Below are 21,984 nucleotides of genomic sequence, written 5' to 3' on the forward strand. Positions count from 1 at the left end.
GGTGTGTTAGCACATGCCTTTAATCCCAGCACTTGTGGGGCAGAGGCAGGCAGATCTCTGTGAGATTGAGGCCAGCCTGGTCTCCATAGTGAGTTCCAGGCCATCTGGGGCTTCAGGGAGACCCTGCCTCAACCAAAAAATAGAGAAAAAGGAGAAGTTGTAATAGTTGCAGCTGGTCACCTGCTAGCTCCAGGTTGAGCCTGGGGCCCTTCAGGGAAGGTCACACTGTGATTTCAGGTGCTTCCATTTACCCCTTGCCAGGAAACCCAGAATAGCTCAAGCCTTCCTAGGAGCCCTGACATTGACTTGCTTCAGCTTCTCTCTTCTTTTAAAATTTGTTTTTATGGTACTAGGGAACAAACCTGTGACCTTCTACCTAAGTGTACTTAGGTACCTTGTACTAGTACTAAGTGTTCATTGAGCTATCCCAGCTGAAGTTTTTAAATTTATTTTTATGTGTCTATTTTGCCTACATGTGTGTAAGTTCGCCCTGTGCATGCAACGCCCATGGATGCCAGAAGAGAGTCTCAGATCCCCTGGAACTGGAGTTATGAACAGTTGTTAGCCACCATGTAGGTGCTGGGAACCAAACCTTGGTCCTCTGGAAGAGCAGTAAGTGCTCTAAAGCACTGAGACATCGCTCCAGCTCCTTACTTTAGTTTTTAATGTACAATTTTAAATAAATATCACTTTTTAGCAAACCATGTGTTTAGTAACATACAGGAGGTACAAATGCAGATCCAGGGCAAGTCTGAGTCCCTCCAGGCCTAGACCTGCTCCCCAGAGGCAAGCCTGAGGGGGTATTTATGATCTGTCAGGAGCAGTCAAGAGGTGACCCCACTGTCACTCAGACTGGCTTGTCCTTCCTCACATCAGCACCTAGTGTTTTTATCTATGTGCAGTTCCAGAGTGTTCTTTGTGAGAGTCTGAGATCTGTATCACTCTGGAATGGCTGTTTAGTGTCTGTGGAAGGAAGTGTGTCCATGATTGAGTCCCAGGAAGCTGAGAGACACCAGACCATGGGGACAAATGATCAAGTGGGAGAAGAATTTCGAACATTACATCAATGAGATTTGGAAATTGCGAGAAAGCAACACAGGTCATCTATCCGTCTGTGTAAATATAGATACAGACAGCATACTTTAACTGAAAGAAACCAAGTGGTTTATCAGGATTTGTTATGAGAGTTGTGTATGTTCTAATGGGATGGTATGTCTGCAGGTCTGCCTCTGCCTTCCAAGAGCTGGGATTGAGAGTGTGCCCCACTATGCCCAGGCTTTTTTCTTTTTTTAAATAATTTTTCTTTGCTCTTATTTTATGTGTATGAGTGTGTTGCCTGCATGTGTGCAAGGACATCTGTATTATGCAGAGCTTAGAGAGACAAGACAAGGGCATTGGATCCATTGAAACTGGAGTTACTGATGGTTGTGAGTTACCATGTGGGTGCTGGGAACCATACCTGGGTCTTCTGCAAGAGCAGCAAGTGTTCTTAACTACTGAGCCATCTTTTGAACCCCAGCTATTTTCACAACACCAAAATATTCTAGAGTATCCTTTAGGCCTGGACCTGTCTGAGTTTTCCCAAAAAGGAAGTGTTATTGTTCATGCCATCATTTACTCCATCTCCAGGGCTCTATTTAAGAAAGAGGTTATCTGCCCCTGAAGCTGTAAAACATAGGCCAACCTAGGCAGGCTCTAGGAGTGGGAACTCGGCTGAAATATGAACAAGATCTCTATCTCCTAGTAGAATATGGCTGCTGACAACTTTTGTCTAAAGCAAGTCAGAACTTTTCATATATAGAAATTCTGGGAAACCACAAGCAAGATGATTGATAACCCCCACTCACATGAACCTGGAAAACCCATCAGACATCAAATCTTTTTTAGGTAGGTTTTTTTTTTTTTTTTTTTTTTTTTTTTTTGACTTCTGTTTTCGAAGCAATTCCCTCTTGGGTACATTGACGGCATAGTAAGCAAACTATAAATATACCAGATTGCTCAAAATGATCTCCAATAAAATTAGTTATTTTCTTCATAAAAAGACTTCATATTCCTTTTCTTTGACATGAGATTCTCATCATTTAAGTGACAAGAGTTTCTGGAAATTTAAATCTTGAATTAATGTTAGCTTACAGTTTTTGAGACAGGGTTTCCCTGTAGCCCCAGCTGATCTGGACACTCGCTATGTAGACTGGGCTGGCCTTGAACTCACAGAGATCCGCCTGCCTCTGCCTCCCGAGTGCTGGGATACAGGCGTGACCACCATGCCCAGCTTCTTTTAGGTAGTTTTATTGGGCACTCTGACAAAGAACCCAGCAGCTACTGTGCCCAGTTGTCATCTTTCACGCCTCCAAGGGGAGTATTATGTAAATGATGACACCGAGTTTGGAATGAACCCTTGTTCCCTTACATTTTAATTTAACCATAGGCACATTCTTACAACATGGGCGATAGGCAGTCAGATCCTTTTCCAAAATGTCATAGGCATGGCCTCAACTTGGTGATGGAGAGCTTAAACCCTCTAAACCACCTGAGCCAGATCTCCACATTCCACATTACCATCAGCACTACTGCCTTCTAGGCTCCTGCTAGGATGGCCAATTTTGCTCTGCTGACAGCATTCAACTGCTTTTTTGGTCCAAAGTTCCAAAATCTTCCACATTCCTCCAAAATAGCACAGCCAGGCTCTTCACAGCAGTATCCCACTCTCTGGTACCAACTTCTGCTTCCATTCCTGTGAGGCAACACCATGCCCAAAAGCAGTCCAAAGTGACTTGTACAAGAGCTTATTTTGGCTTCTGGTTCCAGAAGGGGAGTCCATAATGTCAGAGGGAGGCACGGAAGGAGGCTACCAGAGCAAGAATCTGGAGATCACATCTTCAACCGCAAACTCAAAGCAGAGACAGAGAACCTGAAGTAAGATGTCTCAGGACACTCAGAGCCTGCCCTCGGTGACACACTTCCTCCAGCAAGGGGGTACAGACAAGAGTTTTTGAGTGGTAGCAGGGTAGCACGTGGGTGAGTGGGTGAGTGAGAAGAGTTTTGGGCACTCCTTCAGTGAGGTTTGGAAGAGGGAAGGAGAGATGAATGAGTCAGTGCCCATGCAGACCCCTCACTGGATGGAAAGGAATGAATCCCTCAACTGACAGACTTACTCCAAGAGCTCAGAGGGGCAACGGGTTCCTGTATGGTGGCAGGAGTTTCTGTAGACCCCTCAGTGTCAGGGTAATATCTACTTGAGGACGATGGTCACCCTAGTGGGTATGCTGCATTTGAGCCTCCAGGTTGATCCGAATCCCATGTAGCCTGGAGAATTTGGAAGGGACCCAGATCTCTGTTACCCCTAACAGAGCCTAGTTGCTCACGACGATTATTCTCCTCATACAGCCTGGCCCCAGCAAGATGGAGAAACTTAGAAACCTCAGGTAAGATGGACACACAGAAACAACACACACAGCAACACATACAACAACACATACATACAACAACATACACACAAACAACACACATACAACACACAACACAACATACAAACCGCACATACAACACACAATACAACATACACACAAACAACAATGCACATACAACACACACAAACAACAACCACACACACACACACACACACAAAGCCCCTGCAGTCTCTAACAGTCTCAACACTGTTCAAAAGTCCAAAGTCTCTTTCGAGACTCCAGGCAATCTCTTAATTGTGACCCCCTGTTGAAATCAACAAGAGAAATGTCACACTTCCAGCACCCACTGGCACAGAATGTACATTCCCATTCCAAGAAGGAGGAATCGGGGTTTAGTGAGGAAATACCAAAGTATTCCACATTCCTCAAAATAAATAAATAATAAATAAATAAACACACACCAGGTTTTTCACAGCAACAGCCCAGTCTCTGGTACCAACTTCTGCTTCACTTATTTTTTTTGGTTGCTGTGAGGTAACACCATGACCAAAAGTAGCCCAAAGCAACTTGGGGGAAGAGAGTTTATTTTGGCTTCTGATTCCAAAAGAGGGAGTCCATAATGGCAGGGGACCAGAGCAGAAAGCTGAGAGATGGCATCTTCAATCACAGACTTGAAGTATAAAGAGCAAACCAGAAGTGGGATGAGTCTCCAGACTCCCAAGCCCACCCCCAGTGACATGTTCCCTCCAGCAAGGCCATACAGAGAAGAAGGTTTCTGAGAGGTAACAGGGTGGTGCTTGAGTGACTGTGTGTGAGTGATTGAGAAGGGTTTTGGACACTCCCTCAAGGAAGTTTGGGAGGCTGGAAGGAGAAACAAGTGAGTCAGCATCCCTCTGTGCCTGTGACGGGATGGAAAGGAACGACCCCTTCCACTGACCAACTCTAAGGGTTTAGTATGTTTCCTGTTGATTGTTTCTATGTGGACCACACCAGCCTTTGAGTCTCTCAAAGGAGTTTAAGTCTCTCTTTGCTCTTCAGTTTAGTGAGCTTAAGTCAAGAATAAATCCCTCCTTGAGGGGCTGGAGAGATGGCCCAGCAGTTAAGTGTACTGGCTGCTCTTGCAGAGGATCCAGGTTCGATTTCCAGCACCCAAATGGCACCCAAACTACTGTCTATAACTCCAGTTCCAGAGAAATCCAACATCCTAGTCTGACCTCCTCGAGCTTTGCATGACATGGGTGCACTTACATACATGCAGGCAATACATTCATATACAAAAAAATAAAAATAATAAATAAAACGTTAGGAAAAAAAAAAAATAAACCCCTCTTTGAAACTCAGGAATTTCATCCTCCAGCTTGTCTGGCCTGAATTTCATTGCTGACATTTCTGTATTGGGCTAATTTTATCAATCTTGTTCACATTCTTCCAATCCAATGTCGACCAGTTTCGCTCCAAGAAGCAGGAACATCCCCCTTTATACAGTGCACTTCAAAATTATCTGACACTTTTGCATTTTCTTTCTGGTTTCATTCCTCAGATAAGTCATAAAATTCACTACGGAGGACTAGAGAGATGGATCATTGGGTTATGGCACTGGCCCTGTACACATGATGACCTGAGTTCAAATCCCTACCACCCACAGAAAAGCTGGACATGGTCAAGTATGTCTGTTTGCCCAGCATTGCGGAGTGAAGCAGATGGACCCCAAGAGTTCAGCCAGCCTAGTGAAAAAGGCAATCTTCTACTTTGGTGATAAAGCCTCTCTCAAGGTCACAGGACACAGAACAATAGACAAAGACACCCTCTGGCCTCTGTGTGCCGCTAAGGACCTCTTACACATGAATATTCATAGGCGTCACACAGACACACAGACACAGACACACAGACACAGACACACACACACACACACATGATTCACCTTGGAAACATTCCTAGCAATTCAAAAATACCATAAGTAAAGCACATATTAGGCATATATGTTCTTTTCTGTCTGCCTTACAAGGATTTTTCAGATTCCCTTATGTGTTTAGAACACACAGAAGCGTACCTTTCAGTATCAGAGGAGACATCTGAGGCTCCGAGGTTCAGGTTAAAATAAAACCGATCTGTTCCATTATAATATCTCCAGAACTTGGAGTGATGGGGTTGTTCTTAGTTCCTGTATTTCTGATGTATGACATGAGAGTCACCACAATTTCATGATCCATCCAGTAAAAAAGTCTCACTTTCTGTTTGGTGATCTTGCCAAATCAAAATGTATAAATGAAAGCTGCTTGATCCTCTCTTAAACTAAATTTAAAAATTCAGGGCTGAGCTGGGTGTGGTGGCTCACACCTTTAATCCCAGCACTTGGGAGGCACAGGCAGGCAGATCTCTGTGAGTTCAAGGCCAGCCTGGTCTACATAGTGAGTTCCAGGACAGCAGGGGTTACAGGGAGACCCTGTCTCAAAAAGACAAAAAAAAAGAAAAAATTCAAGGCTGAAGAGATGGTTCAGCAGTTAATAGTATTTGCTTGTCTTGCAGAGGACTGGAGTTTGGTTCCTAGCACCCATATCGTGTGGCTCTCAACTACCTGTAATTCCAGCTGCAGCCCCGAAATTAGGCACAGGGAGAAAGGGAAGGCTGTAGGGAAAGGACAGCCCACTCTGTTGCTAAAATTCCTTCTGGAAGGTGTGGATGGCATCCGGCCTCCCCCTCCCACTGTCCTTATGACAAAACCAAGCATAATTTCTCCAAACTACAATTTGAGGAACCGAAGAGTTTATTGGGCTTCCATAAAGATCAATGGGTGAGGGGGTTACTTACAGAAGTGTGGGCACTGGTGGGCTCCCCTCTGCATCACGGCAGGGACCTTGCGACCTCCTGGTACCAAGATGGTGAAGGCTACCCCCTCTCTCCAGCTTCTCCTGTCCCTATCCTCAGTCCCTCCCTCATGTACCACTCAGGCCAGCCGGTTGGATGGAAGGCATGACTGACTCTCTCTGCCCCTCCCCTCCTACAGAAAGTTCATTTGTGGTGATCAGAGCAAGTGGGTGAATCCCACCTTGAGAAGAAGGCACCGTCCCACTCCTTGCCAGTCCAGCTTGCCAGGAGGAAGACAAGTCCAGACAACACTATGCTTAGTCCTTTCTCTACGATCAGCTTATCAACCTGTTTTCATCCATCTCCTGCTCCCAGCATGAACAGTGCTGTTGTGTTTAGTCCTCCATGTCTCGCTTGTAGACAGTGGACCTCTAGCATTGTTTGGTGGATGGGTAGATGCTGTATAGATGGAAAGACATGATGGGTTTGAATGGGTGGAAGGTGGATGGAAGCAAAGATGGACACATGAATTGGCGTATGCAGGATGGATAGATGAATGAATTGGTGAATAGTGAATGAATAGGTGGTATGTGGAAGGAATAGATCATGGGTGGGTGGACAGATGGTTAGATAATGGATAGAATGAGTGGATGGATGGAGAGATGTACGATTAACAGAAGATGAATAGATGGGTTGTGTGTATGAATGCCACAATAGTGCAGTATCCCCCCCCCCCACAGATACGAACAGGCATCCTACTGAGACATTGTCTGTGAGTCTCTAGCTAGCAGACTTCCAGTGCCAGGATCTCTCATCTGGGAAGTGGGTTTACATCAAGAGGTACTGGTAGTCACACGTCCTGCTCCCCAACCCCTTTCCTACTTCCTACTTGGGAATCGGGGCACATGACTGCAAGCTCCTGCTATGAAACCACCCATCCTCACGAAGGTATAAGAAGACCCCAACTCTTCCACGTGGGCTCCAGTTCCCTTCTTCAGAGTCCCCTGTCTTGGTGTTGGGAACTGAACTCTCCTTGGAGCCCCCACCATTGCTGCTGTCTGTCTGTCTGTCTGAGTGTCCATGATGGTAATAACTCTCCCAGTAAACTCCTTTACTCAGCAGTCCATTTCAGTGTCCCTCCTGAACCTTCATCAGAGACCTTTAATTATGGTCCCTGCAAGACCTGCAGCTTGGCTTGCATCCTGGTGACTTTCCAGCAACCCTTTAGATGGGAAGCCAAACAGAGGCTTTGACTGCAGATGGAAAAAGTCAGCCACAGGCTGAGCTGTGGACCGATGCTATTCCCTAGGATTAGGCTTTGTTCTCAACTCTGTGTCTAGAAGGTGTTTCTGTTTGGAGGACTGGAAATGGGAGGTGCTGGAGGCTGGAGGTTGGGCTTCTGTCTAGATGCAGAGTTCATAGGAACTTGTGCAGAATTTTACCAGAGGCCTCACCCCACAGTGGTGTCCACAGGAAATGTCTAATGTCCATGCCTAGAAAGCCCATTGGCATACAGGTGGGGGTGGAACTAATGGCCTGGAGGGTGAGAAGGGGCAGGAATGGGAAGCAGACCCCATACCCTCCACTGGATAAAGTAAGAAGGCAAGAGCCAGTGGCTGCCCTCATTCTCCAGACCGCACAGGTGCCCAGGGAGACCCCTTCCCTCACTGCTAGCTTAGCTCCAAAAAAGTTTCTATAAGAAGCTATGAGGGAGAGCCACCTTTTCCAGCCTCCCCTGCATCCTGCACAGCCTTTGGGGACCGAAGATGTGTCAGGCACCTGTTGACAATTTCACATGCAATTGCAATGTGTCAAGTTTTGGAGGAAAACATGATAAATACTTGTGCAGAGAAAACTCACACCCAAGGAGAGAAGGAAAGAGTGCCACCCACATGCCACAAGACTGAATTTAAGAAGCATGAGAAGCCCTCTTGCCCCAAACCTCAAAGACGGCAAAAGGCCAAGCCCTAAGAGGACAGCCAGTGAGGCCCAGCCAGCCTAGGACAACCCAACTCACTGCCAGAACATAAGAGGTTCCTGGAGGATATCAGCGATCCAGTTGGCCAGATACACCTCCCCAGATACACATCTTTGCTGCAGTCCTGGGGTGGGGTGTCCAGCCACACCAGCCTTAGTGACCAGAAAATTCAAGGAAAGAAAATCCCACCTAGGGGCCTGACCTCATGTCCCTGGAGAAGCCAAATCAAGGTAGCGCCTTTCCTGAAGCCCACAGCAAGGAGCGTTCTCTGATCACCATGTTGCTTGAAGTTTAGAGAAGAATCCTGTGGCTCCTGGGGTCAGCTTCACCACAGCCTGCACAGGTGCAGTGCCCAGCCAGCTTGTCTGTGTTTTATCAGACAAACATTTGCTCTAGTTCCAAACAGACAAAAGAGCATCCCAAGTCACTGTGGGAAGGGCAGGCAAGGAGGACCCCCCTTCTCCCTGTAGGAGTCCAAGTGGCCCAGGATTGCTCCTGGGCACACACCCACCCCAGCTCCAGACCATCTGTAGCTATAAGAGTATAGCTCTGAGCTTCAGGTACTCAGCCCAGGAAGAAACGAAGGGCTTATGAGACTGGACAGAACTAGACAGATCGAGAACAAGAAGCCCCTGTTCTCAGCCAGCACTTGCCTCTATCCCTGGCCTAGAGCATGTTCACCTGTCCTGTCTCAGCCTGCTGGGGCACTTGGCACACCAGGTGGAAGAGTATCTGCCCCAGGCCCACATGGATCACTCCAGTGGGTGAAGAAAGGATGAGGGGCTGATGCACAGGGACCAGACAGGACTCTGGCTTCCAGGGCTGGGCGCCACATTCCCTGCAGATAGCCAAGGGCAAAAGGGCCTCAAAAAGGCACTCCAGAGAGTTGGGCCAAGGACATCTGCTTCCAGAAGTATGGGATCATTAGGGCCCAACTCAGGAGCCACAGTCACAGGCAAGGCTGCCACTAGGTCACAGCTACTGGTCTCCCAGTATTTACAATCCAGGCCCATTTTCACCAGGCAGCACGTCTGTGCTGTGAGCCAGTTTGGAGCCAGGTAGATTAGGCTCTGGTACACATTCACCCATGGGATGTTGGGCACAGCTAGAGGCCCATAGCCTTTTCTTCTCTCTGGAAGTCCCTCAGCATCAGTTGATAAATGACTCCTTGCCTCTGAAACCCTAGGCTAGGGTGATGGTCAATGCAGCCCCCTTATGAAAAAGATAAATATACATCTGAGCCACAGGAACAGAAGCCAGGACTGCAGGGATATGGTCCACTCTAGTTCCTAGACTAAGAGCCTCGATTCCCACCCACTCCACAGCCCCAGCACCCTCCAGTTGCTCCCCATCCCTCAAAGGCATCCGGGTCTGTTTCGCTGCTTACTACCCCCGATGCCCTCCAACCAGAAAACAGGGGAGATACATTAGGAAGGTAGGGTACGGATGCCCCTGCAGTCAGCAGTGGACAGCAGGCCACACAGTCACCACCAGTGTCCATGAGAACAGAGAATCAAGATCTGCCCTTTGGGTCCACAGAGGAGGAACGCCTGTGTTCCCTCCGATCCCAAGCCTTCGGAGGCAGCAACCTGTCTGTGGCCCAGCTTCTGGGACTTCAGAGCTACCTCTACCCAAAGGCCTCATCTCCTTCTGAACAAGGGCACCCTGCATCTAGGCAACCCTGGAGAGACCCCAGTGCTTGAGGAAAATGGGTATGATCCCACAGAAGTAGGCTGAGGAAAGGGGTCAGCCCCAGTGTGTAGATCTCCTTGCTTCTTCTCAGCCTCTCCCACCCACAGTAGCCATCAGCTCTTTCTACAGACACTTGGGGCTCACAGTGAAAAAGAAATGACTTCATTTAAGAAGCAGTTGGAGCCAGGCATGGTGGCACACGCCTTTAATCCCAGCACTCAGGAGGCAGAGGCAGGCAGATCTCTGTGAGTTCAAGACCAGCCTGGTCTACATAGTGAGTTCCAGGACAGCTGGGGCTACAGGGAGACCCTGTCTCAAAGAGACAAAAAAAAAAAAAAAAAAAAAAAAAAAAAAATAGCAGCAGAAGAAGTTGGAGGAACTGGCTTCATCAGAAATACCAGCTCTGTGTACAGTGCTGAGGAAGCTGGGGGTCAGCCATGTGTGATATTACACATGTGCCTAGCCAGAACACAGTCATGCCACGCCCTCAGAGGTCAAGAGTGTCATATTCCCTGGAACTGGAATTACAGACAGTTGTTAACCATCATGTGGCTGCTGGGAATTGAACCTGGGTCCTCTGCAAGAGCAGCCAGTGCTCTTAACTGCTAAGCCATCTCTCCAGCCCCAAGGCTGTACACTCTTAAAGCCCACCCCCAGTGACATGATTTGTCCAGCAAAGCCACAACCTCCTAAAGGTTCCATAACCTCCCAAAACAGCACCACCAGTGGGGACCAAGTGTTCAAATACATGAACCTATGGAGGCCATTTTTCATTCAAACTGCCATAAACACCACCCATCTTTTGTTTCTTTTAGACAAGCTCTCTCGGTGGCCTGGAACTCACCAAGTAGGCTAGGATGGCTAGCCACCGAGGCCTAGAGATCTGCCTATCACTATTTATCCAGCACTAGAATTACAAACCCATACCACAATGCCTAGCTTGTTTTGTGTGTATGTGTGTGCGTGGTGGGGGAGGGACGTGTGCCATGGCACCTGTATGGAGATCAAAAGACAACTCTCAAGAGTCAGTTTTCTCCTCCCACCTTCTTGTGGGTCCAGGTATGAAGTTCAAGTCCTCAGGCTTCAGCAACAGCTCCTTCCCCTGCTGAGCCATCTTGCCAGCTCCACACCAGGCTTTGTTTTTTACATGCTGTGATGGTTGTTTTCATTGTCAACTTAATACAACCTGGAATCACCTGGGAAGGTAATCTCAGTAAGAGATTGTCTAAATGGGGTTGGCCTGTGGGCGTGCCTGTGAGAGATAATACCTAATGTTATATCAACTTGTGCCAGATAGAGAGCAGGAGCTCAAGGTATTGATCCAATTAATCAGCCACCCACCTTGATCTACCAGAGGCCTCAGTTCCATTTTTAAATTCTGGACCTCTGAGCTGGAGAGATGGCTCAGCAGTTAAGAGCACTGTCTGCTCTTACGGAGGACCCAGGTTTGATTCCCAGTACCCATATGGCAGCCATAACCACATGGAACTGTCCGTAACTCCAGTTCCAGGGGATTCAACGCCTTCTTACCTCCAAGGGCACTGCACGACACAGGTACACTTACATGCAGGCAATACCCTCATATACATAAAATAAAAATTATATTTGTTTTAATTTGGACCTCTGAAATAGTAGGGGGCATTAGCAAGTTCTATCCTCCCACCTGGGGGAACCTCCTGATTGAGGGGTTTCCTTTGCTGGGAAGGGAAGATTTTGAATAGCTTTCTGATAATGTTCAAGTTCCTTTCTTAATCTTGAGAGTGAGGGGTAAAGTGGAGCCAGGGCATCAGGGGCAGGAAGGAGGAGGAGATCTTCAGGAGGAAGAGGAGGAGGGAGGAGGTACTGGGGCTCCCAGCACAAGAGGAGAGAGGTGATCCAGAGGATACCATTTAGAAGGTGGGCTCTCTTCCTGTTTACTTTGTTACCATTGGTGTTTCAGAGGAAAGGGTTCACAGGTCCCTTTCTCCAGCAAAGAGCATAATCTATCTCCTCCTGACTCACAAGGCTTTTATCATTAACATAATCTGGGAGAAATCACACACCTGTTCTCCACTGTATTCAAATTTTGGCCAAAAGATCGACAGTTTAATAATGGACTCCTGAGGGGCTAGAGCGACGGCTCAGCAGTTAAGAGTACTGGCTGCTCTTGCAGAGGACCGGGGTTCAGTTCCCAGCACCCACATGGCAGATAACAACCATCGTTAACAATCCAGGTCCAAAGGAATCCGATGCCCTCTTCTGACCTCTGTGGGCATTGCATGACACAGGTGTGCTTATGTATGTTCAGGCGGTACACGCATATGCAAAAGTAAAAATAATTAATAAAATATTTTTTAAAGAATGGACTTCTGGGTCCAAATAAAACAACAGTATTTAGTCATCTGTTGGCCTTTTCCCTTTGTTCATGGATTATCTCTGCGGTACCAAAGCATGTGTCCCAGCAGACTACATGGGGGCTTCATTTTTACTGGTCTCAGGTCTTTTATCCTTCTTGTCCATAGTGAGCCTGGTTTCCACCCGCCTTGTGTTTCTGCCATCTTGACGGGGGGCTCAACCCTGCCTTCCTATTTCGAAAACCTTCAGAAAGAATCCCAGAGGCTATGCTTGGCTACCGGTGGGTTGGTTTAAAGCCCCAGGTCACTCCCAGGCAGAGTCCATGGGAACCACCCTATGTAGCATGAAGGTATCCTTCAGATCAGCCCCTACGGTTCCACAAAGAGATTTCTTGCAGTCTTCCCAGATTGTTTCCTGCATCTTTGGCCAGGTCCCTCTTGAGAGACTGGAATGGTGGACTGGAAATCTGACCATACTTTGCATTTCAATACATGGCTCTATCATGCTTACTTTGGCCCCTATCTTGGTGTTGCTGATTTACTTTAATTTGGGGTTTCTGTTAGTGCGGGAGCCAGAGAGTGTCTCCATGCCCCAGAGAATTGCAACAAGACAGTAAGGTGCACCTCCCGAGACCCTGGGTCAGACAGAAACACCAAGCTGCAGAAAAGTGATCTGGGGGGGGTCTCAGGAAAACGACCACACCCTCCGAAGTATTTCAGAAAGGCAAAAAGCTTTGCATCTGCAGAAAAGTATGTAGCCAGCCATGCTAAATCAAGCAAGCAAGCACCCAGCCAGAGGCCTGCTGCGTTTTTTTATCCAAAACACAAAGGGTCCTGTGCCTCACTCTGCCTGCTCAGAGCTTTGCCTCACATTCTTAGGTGATTGGCTAATTCCAAATGCCCCAACTGCTAGAGAGAAATAAAGCTTGAGTATATACTCTGGTTTCAGGTTATTCTGACTCTGGAGGGAGTCTTACCAAATAGCATCTTTACAATTTTCTCTAAAATGGAGTTTCCTTTATTTTATTTAACTCTTTGATGGAAGAGACAGAATATTTCGTTTATATTTCCCACACCATGTCCAGCCCAGGTGTACATTTTTATAAATCTTGTAGTATTTGCTTAATTATTAATTTTCACATTAAGTTTTGTGGTATTTTCTTTTTTTTTTTTATTTTTTTTGTTTTTTTTTTTTTTTTTTTTTTTTTTTTTTTGGTCTCTTTGAAACAGGGTCTCCCTGTAGTCCCAATTTGCCTCGAACTCTCAGAGATCCACCTGCCTCTGCCTCCCCGGTGCTGGGATTAAAGGCGTGTGCCACCACGACCGGCTGCAGTGTTTGCTTTCTCCTCACCAGGGGAGCTTTCTCTGGGCACTGGAGGGGCCATCACATGGCCTCTGTGCTCCTGAATGCCCTGGTCTAGCCTCCTGGCCCTGCCCTATTGATTGCTCAGGGAACTACAACATAAACCTTGTGTAGTTGTTACTTTGTTTCCTGTTTGTTTCTTTTTCAAACCACAAACATGCTGCGGAAATAACAGGTGTTGTCTCATTAGTTCTCCTTAGATACAATGGCATTTTACACCCTCCTGGGGGGCCAAGCCAGCCAGGAAGGTCCTTGCTGTCTCTGCCCCTCCACTGGGATGTTTCAATAGCCGCTTCCTGTTATCAGAATCTAAGACAACATTGCAAATAACAGTTTCTGAGAAACAGCACATTGCCCTTCTGCAAGAAGCTCAATTCAGCCCAGAAACTCTTCAGGCCCTGGCCTCCGGAACTACTACTATTTATTTATACGTTTGGCTTTTGTACTTTCTGAGTTCCTGTATCCCATGTAGTCTCCTTGTCAGGTGACCAGACCAGGATCTGTGTACACAGTGGCCCCCTGAGCCCTTTCAGACTTTGGTAGCCTAACATTCAAATGCATGGTCAAGACCCAGGGCTCTGATTATCATCACTTTCTTGTCTACTTTATCAACCAGTGCCGCTGGGTTAGCCAACTGTCAACGCTGACTCCAAGCCCTTAAGGGACCAATGGTCGCTTTGCTTCCATCGGAAATCTCCTATGCCTTTCTCATCATCTGCAATGTCACCCTTTGGCCACAGTGCCACTGAGAGGACATTCTCCTCATTGCTGCATTGTCCTTGCCTGAGCACAGCTTGCACCCGCTGGGTCAGTCCACCATTTTGTGTCTTCCCTTCTCAGAGGAACAGGGGTCAGAGTGAAGCCATGGTGCCATGGAGCTGCCATAGGGGCTGGGCTGGGGCAGAATGAACTATTTCAAAGTGATTCCTCCTGTCTGTAAGAATTGCTCTTTCTGCAGAGAGAATGCTGCCATTCTCTGTGTTGGTTCAAGAACAGGGCAGAGTTAGCCTCTGGAAACAGGATTAATGGCGACTACATCCTCGTGTGTGTGTGTGTGTGAGAGAGAGAGAGAGAGAGGGAGAGAGAGAGAGAGAGTTGTATATACATGTGTGTCAAGGCTAGAGGATAGCTTGAGGCATCATTCTCTAGTAGCCATCGACCTTGTTTTTGAAAGAGGGTCTCTCATTGGCCTGGAGCCTACCAATGAGAGACTAGGCTGGCCACCTCTTTTTAAAAATATTTTGTTTTTATTATTTTTATTTTATGTGTATGAGTGTATTGCCTGCATGCATGTAAGTGCACCTGTGTTGTGCAATGCCCATGGAGGTCAGAAGAGGGCTTCAGATCCCCTGGAACTGGAGTTATAAGACAGTTGTTAGCCACCATGTGGGTTCTGGGATTTGAATCCTCTGTAGAGCAATCAGTGTTCTTAACCACTGAGCAATCTCTCCAGCCCCGACATAACAAGTACTTTACTGAGGGATCTATCTCCCTAGCTCTCAAAATGATTCTTCATGCCTGTGAAAAGAATCGCTTCCTCTACAAAGAGGATACTGGCCACTCTCTGTGTTGGTCCGCCGGAAGAGCAGAGGTGACTTCAGGAAGCTAGACTAATGGAGACCTGTCCATCCTTTTCAAGATACATTCAGCCCCTTTTAGTCCCCATGGAACTGCTTGAGACTGAAATGATTGGTAACCCAGGCATAGTCCCCACAGAGAGCATGACAGTCGCATCACTGTCCTCTGGTGCTGTGAAAGTCATAATTGTCCAGGGCCCCAGGGATCTGAGGAGATGAGGATAATGACATTCTCCATCAGAGAGGAAAAGCCTTAATCTTAGAGAGCAAGAGCAGGAGGCAGCCCTATGGGCAGAGATGCTGCTGACATTTGGCTGAGTTATGAGTAATGTTCAAAGCCAACATCAATAACACTCTGAGATCAAGGGCCCTCGACCCCAAGAGGCCAAGAGGCAGGCCTCTGAGACCCTGAGCACCTGCACACTGTGCTGCCTCAAATTCAAAGCTGCTAGCTCCATGCCAAGCAGAACATCCTCCCATGCAGTCCTCCTCCAGGGCAGGCTGCAGCCTTAATCCTGCTCCCCACCACTCTCAGTTAACTCATACCCCTCCATCCCACAGGAAACCAGCCAGGCTTTCCAGGGATAGGTGCAGAGGCTAGTCATCCAAGCAGGAAACTGAGTGGACCATCCTGGATTTACCACTTCCAGAGCAGGGAGAGACTGGTGCTCTGGGGCACAATATGAAACTTGCTTCCCCAACTCAGTCCAGTAGACCAGTTATCCAGCAGTCCTGTGCCTCAGTTTCCCCATTTTCCAGAATCCATGTAAGGGCACTACTGTAAGGTTTCCTGTAAAGTTTAGTGACACATATGCCGGGTGTGGTGGCACACGACTATAATCCCAGCACTCAGGAGGCAGAGGCAGGTGGATCTCTGTGAGTTCGAGGCTAGCCTGGTCTATACAGTGAGTTCCAGGCCAGCTGGGGCTACAGGGAGACCCTGTCCTAAAAAGACCGAAAAAAAAATTTAGGGATACAACACCCATTAATCTATGCCACCAGTGGTCACATGAGCAGAGACCCTCTTCCCACAGCTGGGCAGGTCAAGACCAGGGAAAGGCTGCTAGGGTCTCTAAGTCACTCCTCATCAAGTGAAAAAAAGTCCTCCCAGCGGGATGTGGTTCGTGATGACAAAAGGCTGTGGCAGAGGAGTTGGAGGCTGAGGGGAGGCTCTCAGTCTCCCCCAGGACTGGAAAATGAAGAGGGTAAGCAGCGGCTGGGCCCCACCCCAACCCCCACAGCACCTTCAGAACAGCACTGCCGTAAGACAGCGTGGCTGAGAATGATCCTGGAATCTGATCCTCAGAAGCAAGCGTGCTGGGCCAGACCAGAAGCACTTGCCTTTCAGACCTCATGACCAGCCTCCATAGTTCTCTTAAGAGCTGGATCGCATCAAAATACTGAGAATGCCGGAGGAGTGCCTGCAGATTTCAGAGACCAAGCTGAGATTTGTATCCAAACAGTGAGTGAGCAGTGCCCCCCATAGGCAGACCTTAGCGGCTGAGCTGCAGAATGGTCCTCATCTGATGGCCTTTATAGTCCATTGCCCCAGCCCAACTTTTAACTTTCGAAAACCACAAGTGGCTTTGGAGAGAAGGGAAATAATTATGTGGATACTTAATCATATTAATTTACCCCAGACAGCAAGATAGCGGAAGATGGAGCTAAGGTGATGGGTCTCCCTCCTGGCTGCATGTTCCAATAGGGAAAGCCGCTGGGCCTGGAACACCAGGAGTTGAAACTCCAGGTGCTGGAATGGAAGCCCCACCCTATCTGGTGGCTCCTTACTTCCAAGACCCCACAGCCTGCAGAGAAAGACAACACACCTGTCCTCGATGTCCAGATGTTCAGACAAGGTCCGGAAGATCGTCCATGGTTATCAGATGGACTCAGATGAACAGAACCCACAGCAGACAGAGATCTTCCTCCAGCGCCCTGAGTCTGCAGCATGCAACAGGGAAACAGGGCAGTGGCAGCCATGCCATAGGCAGCATCACTTCTACAGAGGGTGCATCTGACCAGAACTTTCCAAATACTCCTTCCATTGGATCTGGTTCTCATGACCAAGAACTTGTCCCCTTGGGAGTGAGGACAGGCTCCTCTGGTTACCAGTAACCACCACCTTCCAGAAATATCAGGTCCCCACCCAAGAAATGTCATTTTGGAGGATGGAGATGCTCCAAAGTGCTTGCCTATCATGCACAAAGCCCTAGGTCCCCAGCACTACATAAACCACAGTGGCGCATGCCTGTAAGTCCAGCACTCAGGAGATGGATGCACAAAGATCAAAGTTCAAGGTCATCTTCAGCTACATAGCAAGTTTGAGGTCAGCCTGGGATATATGAGCTCTTAAATGAATGAATAAATAAACAAATAAGCAAAAACGCCACTTGGTTGAAACCCAAAAGTGGTTTGGGAAAGAGTTAACGTACAAGACCGTTTATAAACTTGAAGGCTTGTACAGTTCTCCCACTGTGCACAGGAAAGCCTTTCCAAGACCTGTATTTCTCACCTGGGCCCAGCCTGAGCCCTCCACCGCCATGCCCTTTTATAATGGAGATTTAAGCAGCATGGGTTAGAGAAGAAGGATCATCATTCATCTCTTGTCCCAAAATATGAGGGAAGAGCTGGTCAGTTGGTTAGCCAGTCCATCAGCAGGGAGGCCCACCTGGGGAATGGGAAGGGGATGCTACAAAGCCAGCCACAGTTCTCACCCTCCTGGAGCTGCCTGAGGGTATCACGGAGAAGGCAAATGTGAACAAAATTCACCAGTGATTTCCACAAGCAGGAGGAGTTCATGCCACCCAGATCCTACCTGGGAACTAAGTGGGACCTTCTGTGACCCTGGAGCTGAGAGCTGAAGGCTATGATAGAGATAAAAGTGGCTGGGCTTGGAGTCAGCTGCGCTGGCAATGGGCTCTGGCCAGCAAGTTTCAGGGAGACCCCTGCGTGTATCCACAGGGACTGCAGCAGACTAGCCAGCGACATAGGCTGTGAGTGCACTTGTGTCATGCAATGCCCCACGGAAGCCAGAAGAGGACATCAGATCCCCTGGAACTGGAGTTACAGATGGTTGTTAGCCACCGTGTGGGTGCTGGGAACTGAACCCAAGTCCACTGGAAGAGCAGCCAGTGTTTTTTTTAGTTTTTTTTTTTTAATGTTTGTAACTAGTTTTTTACAAATTTCATATAATACTCTTGATCATATTTAGGTCCCCTCCACTATCTGCACCTCCTTCCCCCCGCAGCCAGTGCTCTTAAGCACTGAGCCGTGTCTTTAGCCCCTGACTTTCACCTTTGAAGGTGCCCTTTCTCCCCACCATGAGCCTTCGAATTCAGTGACTCCACCCAGTATCCCCCTCCTTCAGTCTACACAGGAAGGATGCTGAGACCCTTAGTTTCAGTCACTTCCTTTGTCCTGATGTTTGCTCTAGGCAGGTTCCATCAGCCCTGAGTGCTCATAGCTAAAATGAACAGGAAATTCAGTGTCTTCCTTACTGAAGGATTGCATAACACCCCCAACCCACCCCCACCCCCGTGCAAGAACCCTAAAAGTCTAAAGGTCGAGTTCCCCAGTATGTCTGGGAAAACCCTGTGGTCTTAGCCAGCCTCTGCCAGCACCCAGACCTGTGAGGTGCACCCCAGTAAGTGTGTGTCACCCGTGTGGTATCAACACACACACCTGGCTATATGTGCTGAAATCTAATTGTTCAGAGCGAGCCTCTCCTGCACCACCTGCCTATCCAGGCATGCAGTGGGCACTTAATAGACAGCCCAAATGATTCCTGCCTAGTTGGCCACCTTTCCACCCCTAGATCATGTCCTCCTGTGTGCACAACCTTGGTGGGATGGAATTATGAGTAGGTGGGTAGGGGTGGGAGGTCCCAGAGGCTCTCCATGCATCAGCCAAGGGGGACTCTTCTAGTAGGCTCTCGGGAGCCTCTCAGCCCCAACAGATGCAAGCTCACAGATGGATCTCTCCATCTGGTCTGTTTACTGATCATATGACCTTGAAGCTGCTTGTTGGGAATGACTACCTGGACACCCAGGCACCCAAGCTAAGGAATCACATAGATGATCAAAGGCCAGTGGTCGCTCTGTAGCCCCTTGACAGAAAGCAATCTGAAACGGCACAAGCACAGTCTCCTCTTGGGCTCACAGGATTGGGTTGCAGATCCAACATGTACCTGGATCCAGCTGTCTCTTGTGTTCATAAAAATAGGAAGTCAGAGCTGGGCATGGTGGCACACACCTTTAATCCCAGCACTTGGGAGGCAGACAGGCGGATCTCTGTGAGTTCGAGGCCAGCCTGGTCTCCATTAGTGAATCCAGGCCAGCTGCAACTACAGGGAAGCCTTGTCTCAAAAAGCCAGAAAAAAAAAAAAGGAAGTCAGTTGGGTCAGAGAACAGTAGGCAGAGTCCTAGCTGACAACCTCAGACCTAACACCTGGCAAGGGGTCTATTCTGCAGCGACCTGCTGTGGCTTCAAGGAAAGAAAGAATGGAGGCATTCCTCTCCCTTAATCCATCCAACCTGTCTAAAGGCATGAAGTCTGATTGCCAGTCATGTATTCCAGGATCTAACTGGAATGACTGAGTTGGGTGTTTGCAGATGTTGCAGATGGTGGGGTATGATCTGGGTATGATCTGGGTGCAATGGCACACACATGCCATGCAAAGTAGGGAAGACCAGTTTGGGTGGAGGAGGCCAAGGGTCACCCAAGGGAAGCCCCCTGTGGAAGAAGGCACTGGATTGAAGGAAGATCTGACCTGGTGGGGGTGAGACCAAGGTGAGCACAGAGTCAGACCCCTTATTCAGGAATAGGGCCTCCCAAGTGTTTAAAGAATAACCAGGAGGTGAATAATGGTATGGACCACCAGCTCCTGGGCGTTACTATGTGGCAGGCCCCAGGCTGTGGGCTGTGCTTCACCCCAGCCTTGCAGCATCCCATTAAGCCAAATCCCACATCAGGCCAGGCAGAGGCTAGGGCACAGGTCCTGTGAGGTCAGAACTCCCAGCTGCATCAAAGCCCCATAGGACAGCAGTGGCCGCAGCCCCCTTACGAAGCCTCAGTGGGCCACATCTGCCCCATGGCATTGTGGGAACTCTTCTCACAAGCAGTATCTTCCACGATGGGGAAGCTGAGGACAAACCAAAGACTGTTGAATGGCTCCGAGCCCTAAGGCAGCAAAGCTGACCAGAGCCTGCAACTTCCAAGATGCCCTGTCCAAGCTGTGGCATTGCTTGGTTACAGACCTAAGTGAGGGGCAGGGGCAGACCTACAACTAGGCTGTAGTAGCCCCATGGCTCAGAAAATACAGAGGCTCTGAACCTCTCGGTCACAGCTGGGAGGGAGCCAACAGGAAGGAACCCTGAAGCCTGGATATAGAGGGGACAGCTGGGTGAAGGAAGCGCAGAAAAACTTTCATAAGGGACAAGTCTGGGAGCCCATGGCACAACTGACTGGAGTGACTTGGACCTCCAGCAGAGACCATGTTCTCAGGGCTACTGTGGCCAGCACTAGGCCCTGTCTTGACTTTGACCAACACCCCCACCCCTCAATCCCATGTACAGCTATGGTCAGGCCAGAATTAAACACCTGCCTGAAATTCTGGATGCTCCTCTGAGTTGACCACCAACCCACTTCTTGAGGGGCTCAACTGTGGGGGCAGTATGGAGGCAGAGGTAGGTAGCCCAAACTAGCAGGACCCAGAAGCCCTGTATCCATGTCAAGGAAGCACAGAACTCTGGGACTGTCATGAATACCAGAGCCCATCATAGCTGGGCAGACCCCCCACTCCTGCAATATTTGGTTGTCTGGCTTTAAAAAATATATCTTATACCGGGCATGGTGGCACATGCCTTTAATTGTAGCACTTGGGAGGCAGAGGCAGATGGATCTCTGTGAGTTCAAGCCAGACTGGTCTACATAGCAAGTTCCAGGCCAGCTGGGGCTACAGGGAGACCCTGTCTCAAAAAGACAAAACAAATAAACAAAAATCTTATTTGTGTGTGCGTGTGTGTGTGTGTGTGTGTGCGTGCATGCACACGTGTGTATACCAGGGTGTATGTGTGAAGGTCAGAGAACATCTCTCAGAGGTCAGTCTTCTCCTGCCACCTTGTGGGATCCAGAGACTGAACTCAGGTTGTCAGGGTGTGCATAATGGCCTCTACCTGCTGAGCCATCTCACTGGCTTGTTTTTTGTAAAACAACTTTATTGAGATGTAACTTACCATACAATTTGTAGAATTTTTCACTGGCAAGGAGACACAGCCTGCTGCTTCTGGCTGTGCAGCCCAAGCTCTTTTCCAAGACCTCTAGTCAGGTGAAGCCAGGATCTTTTATTCCTTTGAGGCAAGGTCTCATTATGCAGCCCTGGCTGACCTTGGCCTTAAACTAAGAGATCCTCCTACTCTGCCTCCCAAGTGCTGGAATTAAAAGTGTGCATCATTGGGCTGGAGAGATGGCTCAGCAGTTAAGAGCACTGACTGCTCTTGCAGAGGACCTGGGTTCAATTCCCAGCACCCACATGGTGGCTACAAACCATCCTTAACTCTGGTTCCAGGGGAATCCGAAGCCTCTTCTCACCTCCGTGGTGCTGCACGACACAGGTGCACTCACATACATGCAGGCGATACACTCATACACTAAAAAAATAAACAAAATTTTTTTTAAAAAGTGTGCATCACCGGGCATAGTGGCGCACACCTTTAATCCCAGCACTTGGGAGGCAGAGGCAGGCGGATCTCTGTGAGTTCGAGGCCAGCCTGGTCTACAGACAGAGTGAGTTCCAGGACAGCTAGGGCTACAGGGAGACCCTGTCTCA

Source organism: Nannospalax galili, unplaced genomic scaffold, assembly GCF_000622305.1.
Source record: "Nannospalax galili isolate Female #2095 unplaced genomic scaffold, S.galili_v1.0 scaffold160, whole genome shotgun sequence".
NCBI classification, from domain to species: domain Eukaryota; kingdom Metazoa; phylum Chordata; class Mammalia; order Rodentia; family Spalacidae; genus Nannospalax; species Nannospalax galili.